Source organism: Podarcis liolepis (assembly GCF_965112155.1).
Source record: "Podarcis liolepis genome assembly, chromosome: 17".
Classification (NCBI taxonomy): domain Eukaryota; kingdom Metazoa; phylum Chordata; class Lepidosauria; order Squamata; family Lacertidae; genus Podarcis; species Podarcis liolepis.
In genome coordinates this window covers 20701351-20717679 of record NC_139571.1, presented here as the reverse complement: position 1 = coordinate 20717679, position 16329 = coordinate 20701351, and the positions used below count along the sequence as shown (strand labels likewise).

The window sequence follows — 16329 nt, the reverse complement described above, 5'->3', positions numbered from 1 at the left end:
TTTTGTGAAAGAGTCAGCTGAGAAAACAACCACCACCAAAACAAAACTCACAATGACATAATAAAGCAAAGGGTGTTTTCCAAGAGAATCTCTTGATTTGCTCACGATAATAAAAGAAAGCCCTGTTATATGAGGGAATTTCTGAAAATTGGTAAAAACATCTAGAAGATTTAGCGGGGGGGGGGCAGACCTCAACAACCCTCCCCCCAAAAAAACCTTCAGAACTTTTGTGTCCAGATTTTCACTTTTTGAAATATGGCAACCCTACGTTAGGGGGGAAATTGGGGAAGGGGATTTGGATCTCGTGTCAAACTTCAACAGTAGGCAAGAGATGTTGCAGTCAAGCTTCAATTTTGTTCTCAGAAACAAATATGTGAGCTTCCGTATTTAGCACAGAGGCAGCCTTTTTTAATCTTTTGTGTATGTGTTTCGTGGCTGGCACTTGTTCCTTAGTACGTTTGAAGAGGATGGCTTAGACTGCTGGATCTTAGGGTGAAGAAGTCTTGAGATTATTCAATGTTTCCGATTTGGAAGGAAGAATAAAGGGCAGGCAGAAGGTATATTGTGAGTGGGCAATAGATCAGTGACCATTTTCAAACAGCTAGTTAGTAACTCCCTGGAATCTTGCTCGGATGCCTGATTATCGTCTTCCAAAGCAATTAAAGTGGTATCTCGGTTTAAGAATTTAATTCGTTCTGGAGGTCCGTTCTTAACCTGAAACTGTTCTTAACCAGAGGTAACACTTTAGCTAATGGGGCCTCCCGCCGCCACTGCATGATTTCTGTTCTCATCCTGAAGCAAAGTTCTGAACCCGAGGTACTATTTCTGGGTTAGCGGAGTCTGTAACCTGAAGCATATGTAACCTGAAGCGTCTGTAACCCAAGGTACCACTGTATGTAATCTGAACTTAAAATGGAAAGCATAATGCTGGTGGTCAACAAAAGATGTTTAAAGACTCTCTCAAGGCAAATCTTTTCTTTAAAAATGTAGTATAAACACCGACAACTAGGAAACACTGGCCTGCGAGTGCTCCAATTGGAGAACAGCCTTTACCGAAGGTGTCATGGGCTTTGAAGATGCTCAAACTCAGGACAAAAAGGGAGAAACGAGCTAAGAGGATGGCATGCTTGGCAAACCCTCACCATGATCAACTTCTGCTCGGAAACCTATGTCCCCACTGTGGAAGGACATGTGGATCCAGAACTGGCCTCCACAGTCACTTACGGACTCACTGCTAAAACTGTGTTCATGGAAGACAATCTTACTCGGTTACGAGTGATTGCCAAAGAAGAAGGAATCCTGCAAAGAATGCTAGACCACTCAAACCTTCCTCTGATCCAGCAAGGGCCTTATGTTCTTGGGCAAGCAGCCATACTCCATAGTGCTTAACAAAGATGAATTATACCTAAGAGATCTTGACCCATGCATGCCTTTAAAAAGTGACTGAAAGCAGCCAACCCGCTGTTCGAGTGCAGAGATTGCTTCACCCGTTAATTCTTCCACAATGTTGTTTTTAAGATTTCCTTTGCAGTGTACAAAAGGTAAATATCCCTGCTTTCTAAATCTACAGGATGCCTTAAATAACCCTTTCTTCGGCTTATTACCCCTATGAAAGCTTATTGGCTTTAGAGGCAATTGTCTTAGAATGGTATGAAATGCCTTTGGAGCCCAGGCAGTTTCCTTCCTGTTCAGGTTTAAAGGATTTTCCCACTGGAATCATATATATGGTTGTGTTTTCCCTTCTTATTGGAAGTTGGTTTTCATTAGAAAATATATTGTAATGCAAACAAGCTGAGGAGGTTGTGACCATCTCATAAATTTATGAGCAGGGACTATGGATTACTGAGTGCTTTGAATTTTTAAAGCTCCCACACAGAGAAAAATTAAACCATTATTAAAAACACCAGGGGTGTGTGTATGTTTTAAAAAATAGTTTGGACACTTCCCCCTCCAACTGGGTTTGTATGAGGCAGAAGGGAAGTCTGTGTGGTGTTGAGTCAGTATGTTTGCCAGTTTTCTAAGTTTCCCACAGCGATTTGAGGTTTAGATGTTCCTCTCTCCAAATCTTGGGGAAAAGGCATTGATGTTCTGGGGGACAGAGAGCTAGCCAGACTACAGAGTAGTGCATGGCTTAGACTGGTAACGCAGGCATATACCCCAAAGGGCACTGTATGTAGGGCTTTATTTTTCAAGGGGAACTCACAGGTACTCAGTTCCGAATCCTGAGGTGGGTTTTGGCAAGTGGTTTTTCCCCCTGGGGGTATTGAAAGGTATGCAGTTCCAGCACCTTTCCCCCCAAATGTTAAACTTACTGAAGCAACTTCATGGCACCGTTGTTTTTTTCCTAAGAAAAAACCCACTAACCGTATGAATATTTGCTCTTCAGAAGTTTGGCTGGAGTCAGTGGCCAAAGGAACCACAGGGTCAATCAGCCTTATGCTGAGATTTTGCTTTCTCGCTTGTTTTATTGACTTCGTTTAATTATAATTATATATCACTTTCTTGCAAAACATCAGGGCAGCATACAGTGATAAAAAGAACGTGAAAGCAACACAGAAGAAATGTTAAAATTATTGGCTACGGAATAAAATTTCAAACAACTGCAAACGTAAGCATGAAAAAAGGGATGCGGGTGGCGCTATGGGTTAAACCACAGAGCCTAGGACTTGCCGATCAGAAGGTTGGAGGTTCGAATCCCTGCAACGGGGTGAGCTCCCGTTGCTCGGTCCCAGCTCCTGCCAACCTAGCAGTTCAAAAGCACATCAAGTGCAAGTAGATAAATAGGTACCACTCCAGCAGGACAGTAAACGGCATTTCCGTGCGCTGCTCTGGTTCGCCAGAAGCGGCTTAGTCATGCTGGCCACATGACCCGGAAGCCTTACGCCGGCTCCCTCGGCCAATAAAGCGAGATGAGCACGCAACCCCAGAGTCGGCCACGACTGGACCTAATGGTCAGGGGTCCCTTTACCTTTAACTTTAAGCATGAAAAGGTCTTTGAGATATGCAGGGAAGTCAAAGGTGAAGATGATGGTTAGATTTCTGCTGAAAGAGGGTTTCACAGCATAGGACTGACAGCACTATAGGCTATGCCTGATATTTCTGGCTGAGATCAGTCAGGCCTCAGTAACAGGGAACAGCTTCTGGAGAATCTCAGTGATCAGATATAAGGGCTCAGTGATCCTTAGGTTATCCTGGACCCAAGTTGTTTGGGTCTTTGTATATCAACACAAGCAGACCCTCCAAGTGTCCCTCTTTTCCAGGGACAGCCCTGGATTTACAAAAGCCATCCCAGTTTCTGATTTGATCCCGGAATGACCCGCTTTTCCTTAGGACGTCCCTATTTTCATCAGAGAAATGTGGGAGGGTACGGAGTTATGTGACCCCCAAGCCAAGGAGATAAGGAACTATACAGTCTTTAGAAGACATTTGAAGGCAGTCCTGTACAGTCATACCTCGGGTTACAGCTGCTTCAGGTTGCGTTTTTTCGGATTACGCACCCGCCAAAACCCAGAAGTACCAGAACGGGTTACTTCTGGGTTTCGGCAGTCGCGCATGCGCAGAAGCGCCGAATCACAACCCGCACATGCACAGACGCACCGCTGCGGGTTGCGAACGTACATCCTGCATGGATCATGTTCGCAACCCGAGCGTCCACTGTATAGGGAAGTTCTTTAATGTTGTTTATAATTATTATTATTATTATTATTATTTGAAAGCTGCCAAGAATGGCTGGGGCAACCGAGTCAGATGGGTGGGGTATAAATAATAAAATCATTAGTGTTGTTATTATGATGGAAGAGGACATCCCTATTTTCATGGGAGAAATGTAGAAGCGTATATGTGCAAGGACTTTGAGCGTGATGGATCTTGATGGATTTCTGATGACTCCTGGGAATTTCCTAGCTGGCATGTGATAAACAGGTACAACAAGAGATGTTGTTTTACTGAGGAACAGCAAGGTGTGTAGGGCCATGAAAATGATTGCTCCCAAGTGTGCTGCCTGGTTCTATGAAGGTGGCCTTGTTCTCTGGTATTCTGAGGAGCTGTGGTTGATGAAGCATGCTGGAGGATGTCTGCAGGACAAGTGTTGGAAATCTTGATCCAAAAGCTGATCAAGCGTGTTAAGGGCACATAACACGCATCCAACATGGTAGTAAAGGCAGCAAATCAGTCTTTGTTTTGCACTGAAGAATATGAACTGAGGAGCATCAAAATTAAACATTTGTTTGCTTATTTGTTTCATAAAATTTGTACACAACTTGATGGTAAAAGAACAAACAAACCCTCAAAGTGGTTTTTTTTAAAAAGGTAAAACAATAAAATCACGAGAAATTTTCAACCATGCTTAAAACCATATAAAAGTTAAAATACTAACAGATTAAAATTCACTTTCTAAGCATCTGGGATGCTTATAATCCCTGCTTGCTTGGTCTCCTTGGCTTCATTTTCAGCAAACCACTTCTCTGGAGAGAGAAATAAGCCTGTTGTCTTTTGGAGTCCACGAATAAGACATGAACTGATTTTTTAATTCACTTCTTGGTGATTTTTCTTTATCTTGGCATTTTGGGTACATAGCACTGATAACCGCTTGTAATTAAAACACTGGTTGAAAAGCTCTTTTGATCCACACTCCCATTTTGGCTTTGAATCGAGATGGAGTAGCTCCATTAATTCCAAGAAACTGCTTTGATGTTTGCTTCAACACATCTTTGACCACAAACATCAGCCCCAGCTGCTGGAAGTGTAGGGGTGCTGGGTTCACTTCTTTGATAGTGAAACAGTGAAAAATAAGCACGATAGCTTGCATCCCTCATAAACTAATAGTAGCATAATCCTGTTCTGTACCACTCTCTCACTGAGCTGCAGCCCTTCATTCGCCATCAAACATTATAATATTGCTTAAATTCTGAGTCAGCAAGAGCTAACTCCTTTAGCTTTTGTTTGTTTTACTGGCTCTGTTCCTGTCCCTTTAATGGCAGCCTGTCATCCAGAAACTTAGCAAATGAAGGTTTTTCCAAGCCTGCAGGCAGGTAGTGGGGAAAACTTCACTGACTTAATTTCTTCACCCCAGGCTTCTGTTTAAGACCAGATCTTGCTTGCTTCCATTTCCAGAACCAGATTCTATCACACCCTCCAAAGTTTCCCTATTTTCCAGGGATAGTCCTGGATTTACAGAAGTCGTCCTGGTTTCTGATTTGATCTTGGAATGTCCCGCTTTTCCTTAGGACGTGCCTCTCTTTTCATCAGAGAAATGTTGGAGGGTATGGAGCTATGTGACCCCTGAGCCAAATAGATAACATCTGAAGGCACCCCTGTATGGGGAAGTTTTTTTTAATGTTTAATGTTTTAGTATGTGTTTATATATGTGGGAAGCTGCCCAGAGTGTCTGGGGCAACCCAGTCAGACGGGTGAGGTATAAAGAAAATAAATAACAATTATAAGAATTTATTATTGAATAGGATGTCTCTATTTTCATTGAAGAAGTGTTGGGAGTCTGTTCTATGCCTTGACATCCAGGAAACCTATGGGGACCTTAGTGACTTGCTCATTTTTACAGGCCTGAGTTTACTCAACCTTAGTTAGAATAACATTTACTAGGCTTGCAACCCATACCAGGCTTCATGTCAGAATAATGCATACTCCCCACAACTGTTCCATTTTAAGTGGCACATCCTGGAATTGCAGAAGCCCATCCTGGATTCTATTTGCATCCAAGCATGTCCCTGTTTTGGGGATGACAAAGTCGGAGGGCATGCGCAATGCAGGGATAAGTGAATGCAGTACCCTCCAGATCATGGGTAGGCAAACTAAGGCCCGGGGGCCGGATCCAGCCCAATCGCCTTCTAAATCTGGCCCGCGGACGGTCTGGGAATCAGCGTGTTTTTACATGAGTAGAACGTGCCCTTTTATTTAAAATGCATCTCTGGGTTATTTGTGGGGCCTAGGAATTTATTCATTTTCCTCCCCAAAATATAGTCTGGCCCCCCCGGGAGGGACAGTGGACCGGCCCCCTGCTGAAAAAGTTTACTGACCAAGTTTACTCCAAATTATACAGTATTTGACTCAAAATCCTATCAGCCCCAGATAGCAATGCCAATGGTGACGGAAGATGTGAGGTGTAATCCAACACAATATGGAGGACACCATGCTAGGCTGCCCCTTGTGTAGTGAATTGTCCCTCCTGGAAGCAGCCAGAACCAGCTCTCTGCCCCCGTGATTTTAGTTCTGGTTCTGCATTATAATCCCTTCTCACAGCTATTTCCCTCTGAGCAAATCAGGAAGAATGTTCAGTAAACAGATTATCTGTAAGCCACCCGTAATTATTTGATGATGCAAGGCCATAGAACGCCGGTGACAAGGGATTATTATCTGAGGTGTTGATCACCCACCTTGGACCACTTGCTATCACTTCACAACCCTTGTGACAATAAACAGCGGTGCAGAGGTGCAGGAATGGAGGTAAGGGCAGCCTTGGGACTTGTTTATTTCCGCCACAGAAGCAATGATGCCATTTACAGGAGTGTTATTCCCCCGCTCTGGAGGGTTGGGAGGGGAAGTTCTGTTGCACACATCGGGTCCTCCCTTAAAGAGGGCACGTGTTGCGGTGAGACCTGGCAACCTAACCCTGTGTTGTGGGTGGGTACGTTTGGATAGCCACAACACCCGAATGGTAGGTCCCTTGATGCAGGGTTCAATCAGGCCAATGGGACGCAGGCTAAACAGATCAAGGGACCTATATATACCTATGCATGTGACCCAGAGCTTTCTCTTTCAGTACGTGCATCGGAACACCCGCCCACCTCTCCCTACTTTTAGGGCTTTGCACTTGACCTTGCTATGCCGTCATCTGTCGTTGGGACAGGGGCACGGCAGGAATTTCCCCCACTTGGCTGACTGGCTGTTGCCATTTGGGTTTCGCCTGCCACGTAGCAAATCGTCACAACTTGTAAGGTTGCAGATAGGCTCTGGTTCAGGTGATAGGGATGGAAGAATGCTCTCGCCATCCCTATGTGAAGGGTATTCCGTTAAAGGAATCCAGGGACTCAACTGGTTTGGTCAACCCCTGTGAGGGGGTTGTGCCTGTGCCTGAGTCCAGGGGGGCATTTTGGTGGCAGAGTTAGCCCATTCCCAGCTTTCCGCTTATCCAGGTTGGCTGGCCTATGCTGGTGCCCTGGGTCAGCGCTACCTACATGGCAGGGAACTAGTCGAACCAGAGCCTATGCAACCAGTCACTTTCTGTAATCAATAAAGTTGTGGCCTAAATTCTGCCAAAAACCAAACCAAAATTTGAGTCCTGTCTGAATTTATTTAAGGGGGAGGTTTAAAGGTCTAAACATGCAAGGGGGAAATCCTTGCCTGAAAGGAGGAGAATTGGACTGGGTGTGACTCTTATGTCTTAGCCAGTGCTATTTTTATAGAAAAAGAGTTTCCAGAACTCACCATGAACACCTCCCTTATTCTCTTATAATGGCAATGGCGCCCATCAGAGAGGTGCCAGAACTGAGTTCCAGCCTAGTCTACGAATAAAAAAAAATTTTTTTTTTAAATTCTGTCCTGCTTTACTCCCAAAGAAGAGTTCCTTAGAAGAGAAATGGAGTTCCCAAAGAAGAGAAATGGAGATTATTGCATAGAAATTCTTCCCTCTACAGAGCAAGGCTGCGTAAGCATTGCCAATTTCTCCAGCTCCCATGTGCTCCCATCACTGACTTTTGGACCAGGGGGTCCAAATCTCAGGGTTGTGGGTTTGAGAGCTCCACACTGGGCAAAAGAATTTCCTATATAGGAGAGGGTTGGACTGGTTGACCCCACAGATTGGAGTAGCCAGGATTTATGTGGGGGGGGCAGGGTGCCCATCTGCCAACCCGTCACCACCCTCTGTCTGGCTCTGTCCAGCAGATTCAGAATGAAATGTCTCAGCAACAGTTGTGCTAAATTACTTTATTTGGACCCCCCAGCGCTCAGAAAAAATCTGTCAAAACTTTCAGTCCTTTGAAAAATAATTGAAAAATTAGCATTTCCTGCAGTGTTTTTTTTTCTCTTCAAAATTATACGCCTTCTTTCAGGAGTGCCAGCTTGGCCCCCACGACCATGGGGGCCCGGGGACCTGCAGCGTGCATGGCCCTGGTGCCGAAAGTTGTGGGTGGCCCTTCATGGGGAATTTTGTGGGTGCTTGGAAACCCAGGGAGCTGGAACCTAGGCATTTTTTCATCTCAAATTATTATTATTTTGTAAATCTAAACTAAAACAAGTTTCCTTGCATTTGTTGAAAACCTTACCAGGGCTTCCTCCTCTCTTTTTTTCCCCTCCAGTGCAGTTTTCCTGTGTCCATTTATATTTTTGAGCAGTGCTTTCTTCCTGGGGGTACGCATACCCCTAAACATTTTGTGAATCTAAGTTTGGCCTCATTGTCATGAGGCCATCAGCTACTGAAGGTAATGGGGCCCTTTATATGTCCAGCTGTGCTTTATCAACAACAAATTGTCGCTGTTTTTTTGTGTTGAATATATGCTATACGGTAATTTATGGACCTAATAGGTATCTAAAGCCATTTGCACATAACAAAATATGTATTTCATCAAAGTTGAACTGAAATACAATTAAGAAGTGATATTTTAGAGAGCAGGCTAGCAGGCAGGGCACGTTACTTACATCAGGCATAGGCAAACTCCGGCCCTCCAGATGTTTGGGACTACCATTCCCATCATCCCTAGCTAACAGGACCAGTGGTCAAGGTTGATGGGAATTGTAGTCCCGAACATCTGGAGGGCCGGAGTTTGCCTGTGCCTGACTTACATCATACCTGAAGGAGCGTCTCCACCCCCATCATTCTGCCCGGACGCTGAGGTCCAGCGCCGAGGGCCTTCTGGCGGTTCCCTCATTGCGAGAAGCAAAGCTACAGGGAACCAGGCAGAGGGCCTTCTCGGTAGTGGCGCCCGCCCTGTGGAACGCCCTTCCAGCAGATGTCAAAGCGATAAACAACTACCTGACATTCAGAAGACATCTTAAGGCAGCCCTGTTCAGGGAAGTTTTTTATGTGTGATATTTTAGTGTATTTTTGGTTTATATGGAAGCCGCCCAGAGTGGCTGGGGAAACCCAGCCAGATGGGCGGGGTACAAATAATAAATTATTATTATTATTATTATACTGTTGCTGTATATAGGTTTTTATTTATTTATTTATTTACCTTATATTTTGGAAATGTACATCCCGTTGTTTTTTCCTTTGATTTTTTTGGGGCCCCCCAAGAGAGTGGGGCCCTGACCTATAGCTTATTTAGCTTATGCGTAAATCCGGCACTGCGAGAGGCAATATTTCAATATGAGTAGGATAATGAGAGTACCTTTAAACATTTTTTTAGGGGGGGGAGCACTGCTTTTGAATACTGTATTTTTATTTATTCACCTGATTTAGGGAGGGGGTGCGCAGCTGCTACGCCCATCATGCCATCCCCACCCATCCGCTTTCCAATCCCACATTTTCTAGGGCTGTAAGGCACTCCAGGCTTTCCGTTTAGGGACGGGACTTTAGCCACGCTCCCCGGGCCGCCCCCGGCGCTTGCAAGGCTCGGGCTGCAGCGCCCGGCCGCGTCCGCCAGGGGTTGCGCCTCGGCCCTTTCCCTGCTCAGCCGCCAGGGCCGCCCGAGTCCCGGGCGAGGGTGGACGTCGGCGCGGCAGCAAGCGACTCTTCTCCGGCTCCTCCGCCCGAGGCACGGCGATCGGAGAGCGCCATGCCCCCTGGCCCCGTGCAATAGATCCCTCCCCTCCTCCCGCCTTCCCAGGGCCAGATCCCCCTCTTTTGGAACCGACTCGGCGTGCGCTTTTTCTTTTTTGTGTTTCCACCCGTCCGCAAAGCCTTGGATTTGCGGGTGCGCAAAGAAAGAAGGGAGCGCCAGGAGAAACCATCGCAGGCAGCCGCCAGCGGGCTTACAAGGTAAACCCCCGAGGAGATGTGGATCGCTTTATTTTTGCGGGGGGGGGGCTGCCCAACCCAACCCTTCCTCCTCCGCTTTCCACTTGGGATCGCTTAAGATCCTTGCACCGGAATGGAAGGAGAGAGATGGGGATGGGGGTGGGGGGTGGACGTGCGTGGAGGAGAAAGCTGCGCATCTTGTATTGTGCAACAATGTGTGCGTGCGCGCAAACTTGGCGCGCCTCCCCGCGTTCCTCCGTTTGCAGCCAAAATGCAAGCCAGATCCCAACTCGTTCCCCCCGGGAACCAAGTCCCACGGCTGCTCGGTGCTGTTTGTGTGTGTGTATTCATTTACTCCCGAGTAAGCGTTGGGTGGAGGAGTGGGTGGGTTGTGGGGCAGGAGCGGCCGGTGTGCTCCCCCCATCCTCTCTCTGCATGTTTTTCATTCGGAGGTGACTTTGGAACTTTACTCGCGAGGAGAGCGTGCAGCAATGCGCCCCTCCAGTGGTGCAATTTCAGTGATCCAAGGGCTGGGCATTCCCGACCTCTTCTCCCCCCACCCCCGCCAAAGAGCTCGTGCCTTCTGTTCCCTCCCCCCCCCCCTTTCTCGGAGCGATTGCACGGTGGTTTGAATTAAGACCCTGTAGCAACAGCGAGCACAAAAAAATGAAGTTCTTTCTTGCCTCGTTGCAGTCATGCGCTCGCCTCTTGCCCTTTTGGCTCCGCTGCCTTTGGCTGGAAGGAGGTTCGAGAAAATAAGTGCGCGTGGAAGAAAAAATTGCGACTTGAAGCAGATCGATATATGTGTGTGTTAAGTGGGGGGGGGGGGGAATTCCAGCCCTTGGTGATATTTGGGGAAAAGGGGAAATAGCAACGCCTGTTGTGACTTTTGTTGTGCAATCCCATTCAACTGGTTGTTGCTTGGACTTTTTACTTTACTTTTTTGCGGCGGGGTGGGGGGGAGAGAAACACAACGCACATGCAATTTAGTGACACAACCACATTCCACGAGTTGCAGTTAAGATTCCTTTCTCCTCCGCTGGGGAAGCTGGAGATTTGTTGTCAGGGAGCTGTTCTGGGTCTTCTGTCAAACATCTGGATTTTCAGCCTCTCCCTTTATTGCATTGGGGGTGGGGGGTGGGGAGAAAAGTTTCCCTTGCTCTTCCTTCTCTGATTTTTCTAAATTTAAAACAGCAGGCACACAGAGGATGCAACAGCCCCCTTTTTTATTTTCTTCCTGCACCCCATTCAAAGATTCCTAGCATTCTCTTAAAGCACTCAAATACACACACGCCAGTCACCCACAGAAACAGAGGGCTTTTGTTTAACCTATTGTTTAAAAGTCAGATATCTGGAGATGAAGAGAGCAGAAAGGAGGACCCTTTTTGGAAGCAACCGTGTGTCTTTTTTTAAAAAGGAAACCCTGAGGATGGTTAGTTTTGAAAAGCTGAACCACATTCGGTAAGGAATGGGAAGAAAGTAAACATATGGATTTGTGCGGAGCCGAAATCCCAAGTGGCCAAGTGTGCTGTCTGTTTATTCCCTGCTTAAGGGATTTGCCTGGTGCTTTTAAGGGAGCTCTGATTTTGCTGCCTCGAGGGGGACTGGTTATTCCAGGTTTGCTGCTTCAAAGTAGGTTGGATTTGTATTTATGGAGGGAGGGGAAAGCCGGAAACGTGAGTGTCCCGCAAGGGTGTCTCTTGTTATCTGACAAAAGGGCCAGGGAAGAAGGCCTTTTCGCAACAGCTCTTAGCCCATCGCCTCTGCGCAGCCACAAGGCGGGAATCTCAAAATGGAAGCCCCCTCCCTTCGTTTCCGGGTGTGGGGGGGGGGAAGGCCCAGAGCCGAAGCCCAGGGATTGGTGACCTGTTTGTCACCTCTCGGGCAAAGCTCATTACAAATGGAAGTGACACACGGTTATTATGTAAACTGGAGGCTGCAAGCGCCGCGGCTGAGTCGATCCCAGGCGCCCGTTTGCATGTCAGAAAAGCAGTCCAGGAGGCCAGTTCAGCTCAACGGGTTTCCGACTAAAGCCTGGCAAATGTGGAAGGTGAGTTGCCTTGTTGTTCTTGCTGGGCAGGTTGTGGGGCAGGCCACATCCTTGTTGTTTCCAGCGAGGGCGAAATAAATAGGGCACCCGGGAACCTCTCTGTAATCATGGGTGTCCGGTGGCAATTGCTTTTAATTGCGAAAATGTGGAATTGAAAAACGAGTGGTCATTACAGGCCTTTGACTAGCCTACGCAGGAGTCTGAATTTCTCCCAGAGCGGATGTGACAAGCTGTGTCGTAATGCTATATATACATTGCAGGCGTGCAAAGCTAATTAACCCATATTAGTTATTTTGAAAACATCACTTGCTGATATTGTTGTTGTTGTTGTTGTTTCCTGCTGCGTAATCTCTCTTCTCCTCACCCCTCGAAACGAAAAACCGGGGCCGGGTGGAGATTTCAACCCCCTCCCAACCACCGCATTCAGTATTCGTAATCAACAGTTGGGTTGGCACCGATCCTGGACAGTGTTAGAAATTAGCCAGGCACGTTTTGCGATTGGTGTGGGTCCGATGGCGACCACCTGGGGAATCTCTGGTTGGCGACTTGGGAAATCAAAAATGTCACTTGGAGAAGGATCTGAACTATTTTCCTTGAAGCTTGACTCTCTTTTATTCTGGATTGTTTTATTGGATGGTGTTGTAAATTGCTTTGAGATTTGTTCTTTAAAATATAAAGTGTTATTGAAATGAAAATAATAATAATAATCCACAGCAAAAAAGGTGCCTAGGCATTCCATTGTGGTGAATGTAACTTGGGTTTAAGGTGCCGTTTGGTGATTAGGTTATATATCTTGAGTTTTGAACACTCCTGATCCAGTGTCTTTGCACGAGTAGAGCTTTCTACAGAAAGCAGTAATCAAACTGATCTTGCAGAGGAAGCCCAGTTACTGCTTTTTGGACAGGATCCATGCAGCCCTGACAGCTGAGTTGGACAGAGGAACCTCACACTTGCCTGCTCAGTTCATTATCAAGCCTTCCACCAGCTTTGGTTGGTAGCCCAGCTGCACCCCTGTCTGGGCAGGGACAGCCTAACTACTGTTGTCTACGCTCTGGCAACCTCAAGGTTAGATAACTGCAATGCATTATATGTAGAAGACAAAACTTCAGCTAGTGCAGAATTCAGCAGCCAGGTTGCTTTGCCGGAGCAAGACTGTTTGAGCATATTACACCGATTCTGGTCCCACTGCACTGGCTGCCAATTAGATTCTGGGCCCAATTCAAAGTGCTGGTTTTGACACTTAAAGCCTTAAATGGCTCAGGAATGTAGTGCCTCAAGGACTGCCTCTCTCCATATGAACCGTCCCAGACCCTGCGATCCTAATCTGAGGCCCTTCTTTGTGTGCCTCCTCCGTGAGAGGTCTGGAAGGGTGGCAACATGAGAACAGGGCCTTTTCTGCAGTGGCTCCCTGTTTGTGCAATTTTCTCTCCTGGGAAGTTTGGCTGGCACCTCTAGGTGCAGGGCGAAAGTGTTTCTCTTCAGCCAGGCCTTTGGCTGATTAAATGTCTTGTGGGAGGGGAGTTTTTGCTTTTAGTCTTGTTTTTATTACTTATTTTGTGTTTTCTTTTTTTAACTTGTGTTCTGAACCGCCCTGAGATCTATGGATGGAAGGTGGCCTGCAAATTGAATCAGTGACAATAAAATAAAGCTGGAATGTCTGGGCCCACAGAGTCCTTTCATTGCACCCACATTTGGTGCAGCGCGTCTGCGTTGCCAGCAGTTTCTCCTGCTTTCAGTTGTGCCCGTGGACCCTTGAGTTAGAAATTTGCTTCCCTGTTGACCCTAGCTGCATGTGGGAGTCTGTTTCTAAAACATGCCCTACTTCAGATGACACCTCCAAAGCGAACCAGTTCATGGGCTAATGATTTAGTTCAGCAGTAGAGTGGGTTTGATCCCGGGGCAGGGTGAGTGCCAAATTCGAACTTCAGAGGGCAGGAACGGGAGATGTCGAGTCCAGCCCTTGAGGAGATGCCGCTCGGTCGCTAGGCTGTGGATGGGAAAGTGATGTGATCCTAGCACCCCTGACTGTATCCTCATGGTAGCCCTTCAGGAAAAGCATTGGCCTATCCAATATTCTGGGACACGGGTGGTGCTGTGGGTTAAACCATAGAGCCTAGGACTTGCCAATCAGAAGGTCGGCAGTTCAAATCCCCGCAACGGGGTGAGCTCCCGTTGCTCAGTCCCTGCTCCTGCCAACCTAGCAGTTCGTAAGCACGTCAAAATGCAAGTAGATAAATAGGTACCGCTCTGGTGGGAAGGTAAACGGCATTTCCATGCGCTGCTCTGGTTCACCAGAAGCGGCTTAGTCATGCTGGCCACATGACCCGGAAGCTGTACGCCGGCTCCCTCAGCCAATAAAGCAAGATGAGCGCCGCAACCCCAGAGTCGGCCACGACTGGACTAATGGTCAGGGGTCCTTTTTATCCAATATTCTGGCGTGGTGTTTGTTGGGAGAACCCCAGGACGATGGCTCTGGTTAACTTCAGCATCCCATGCAGAGGCTGCCATTGGGGCATCACACGACTTTGTGTTCTCCATGGCAACCGTGTGGCTGTCTCCAATATCCATCAGTCCCACCCTTCGTGTAGGTGATATGATGGGTGGACTGCAGGCAGGGGGATTGCAATGCCTTCCCTTGTTGGTTATATGTACAAATGTAATAAATAATACAGTGGTACCTCTGGTTGCGAACGGGATCCGTTCCGGAGGCCTGTTCGCAACATGAAAGGAACGCAACCCACAGCTGCGCACGCGCAGGTTGCGATTTGTCGCTTCTGCACATGCGCGTGACATCATTTTGCGCTTCTGTGCATGTGCGAGCGGCGAAACCCGGAAGTAACCCTTTCCGGTACTTCTGGGTCGCTGGGGGACGCAACCTGAAAAGACATAACATGAAGCAAACGTAACAAGAAGTATGACTGTAATAATAAAATAATTTGGCTGGTTTGGGTCAGAGTGTAGCCCATTGGATCTGATGAACTGGTGCCGCATAATGCTCGTTGTGTGTGTATTTGTGGCACAATGTAAACTTAGGAACTCCTTGCCTATTGACATTAGGTAAAGGTAAAGGGACACCTGACCATTAGGTCCAGTCATGGCCGACTCTGGGGTTGCGGCGCTTATCTCGCTTTACTGGCCGAGGGAGCCGGCGTACAGCTTCCGGGTCATGTGGCCAGCATGACTAAGCCGCTTCTGGCGAACCAGAGCAGCACACAGAAACACTGTTTACTTTCCCACCAGAGCAGTACCTATTTATCTACTTGCACTTTGACATGCTTTCGAACTGCTAGGTTGGCAGGAGCAGGGACTGCGCAACGGGAGCTCACCCCATGGCGGGGATTTGAACCGCCGACCTTCTGATTGGCAAGTCCTAGGCAAGTCCTAGGTTTAACCCACAGCGCCACCCTTTATTGACATTAGGCAGATGCCTTTGCTGTTCTTTTGGGGCACCTCCTTAAAACATTTTGGTTTGGGCAGGCCTATCCAGACATGTAGTTGTTGATTGTGTTTTAAGCTCTTTGGTTGCTGGTTTTAAGTATCTGAAAATGTTTTTAATTTTTGTCATTTTTTAAAGGTATTTTTACTATTTCTTGTAAACTGCTTAGAGGTTCTGTTTCAACCTAATGGTACGTACAATTCATTAAATAAACCAGGGATGTAGCACACGGAGGGTGACCTCCAGCCTTAGCCCGCAAGGGGGTCCAATTTGTTCCGTAAGGCTGTTTCACAGGGCGATGTGCAAAGATGGACGAGGTGTGTGGTTCATTCCTGCTGATAAAAAAATTCCTTCCAGTAGCACCTTAAAGACCAACTAAGTTAGTTCTTGGTATGAGCTTTCGTGTGCATGCACACTTCTTCAGATACACTGAAACAGAAGTTGCCAGATCCTTCTATATAGTGAGAAGGTGGGGAGGGGTATTACTCAGAAGAATCACAAAACAGAGAAACCAGTAGGAGAACACTATACAAGATCTCAAAGTAGCTGTTTTACTACAAAGGAATTTCAGAAATAGACTGGAAAGTGAAGCTACTGAATTGCAACTCATTATCAAACTTAAAACCATGGAGAGACCTGGTCTGAACAAAGACATTGGATTCTTATCTCATTATGCATGACTAAGCCATTTCTCACCTTCTCACCCCTTGCCTTTTCCTGTAAGACCTATTACAGTCGTTAAGAGTTGTCAACAGGCTCATCTCAGCTATCTGCCAATCTCCCATTCCCACCACCCTTCTGAATAATAATACCCCTCCCCACCTGTATCTGAAGAAGTGTGCATGCACATGAAAGCTCATACCAAGAACTAACTTAGTTGGTCTTTAAGGTGCTACTGGAAGGATTTTTTTTATTTTGACTATGGCAGACCAA

General features: G+C 46.8%; 1 protein-coding gene across 5 annotated transcripts in view; it reads left to right on the top strand.

Moving 5' to 3' along the window:
* Positions 1-9417: 9417 nt before the first annotated feature.
* Positions 9418-16329, top strand: part of MOB3B (MOB kinase activator 3B) — a 102526-nt gene continuing 95614 nt past the window's right edge. Inside the window, exon 1 of one of the 5 annotated variants that reach the window (XM_083482359.1) lies at positions 9418-9931. The gene's annotated coding sequence lies outside the window, so the exon portion shown is untranslated. Of the gene's footprint in view, positions 9932-10269; positions 10291-11385; positions 11961-16329 lie in introns of those variants that run through there. The other 4 variants (XM_083482362.1, XM_083482361.1, XM_083482363.1 and 1 more) reach the window with 4 other exon arrangements.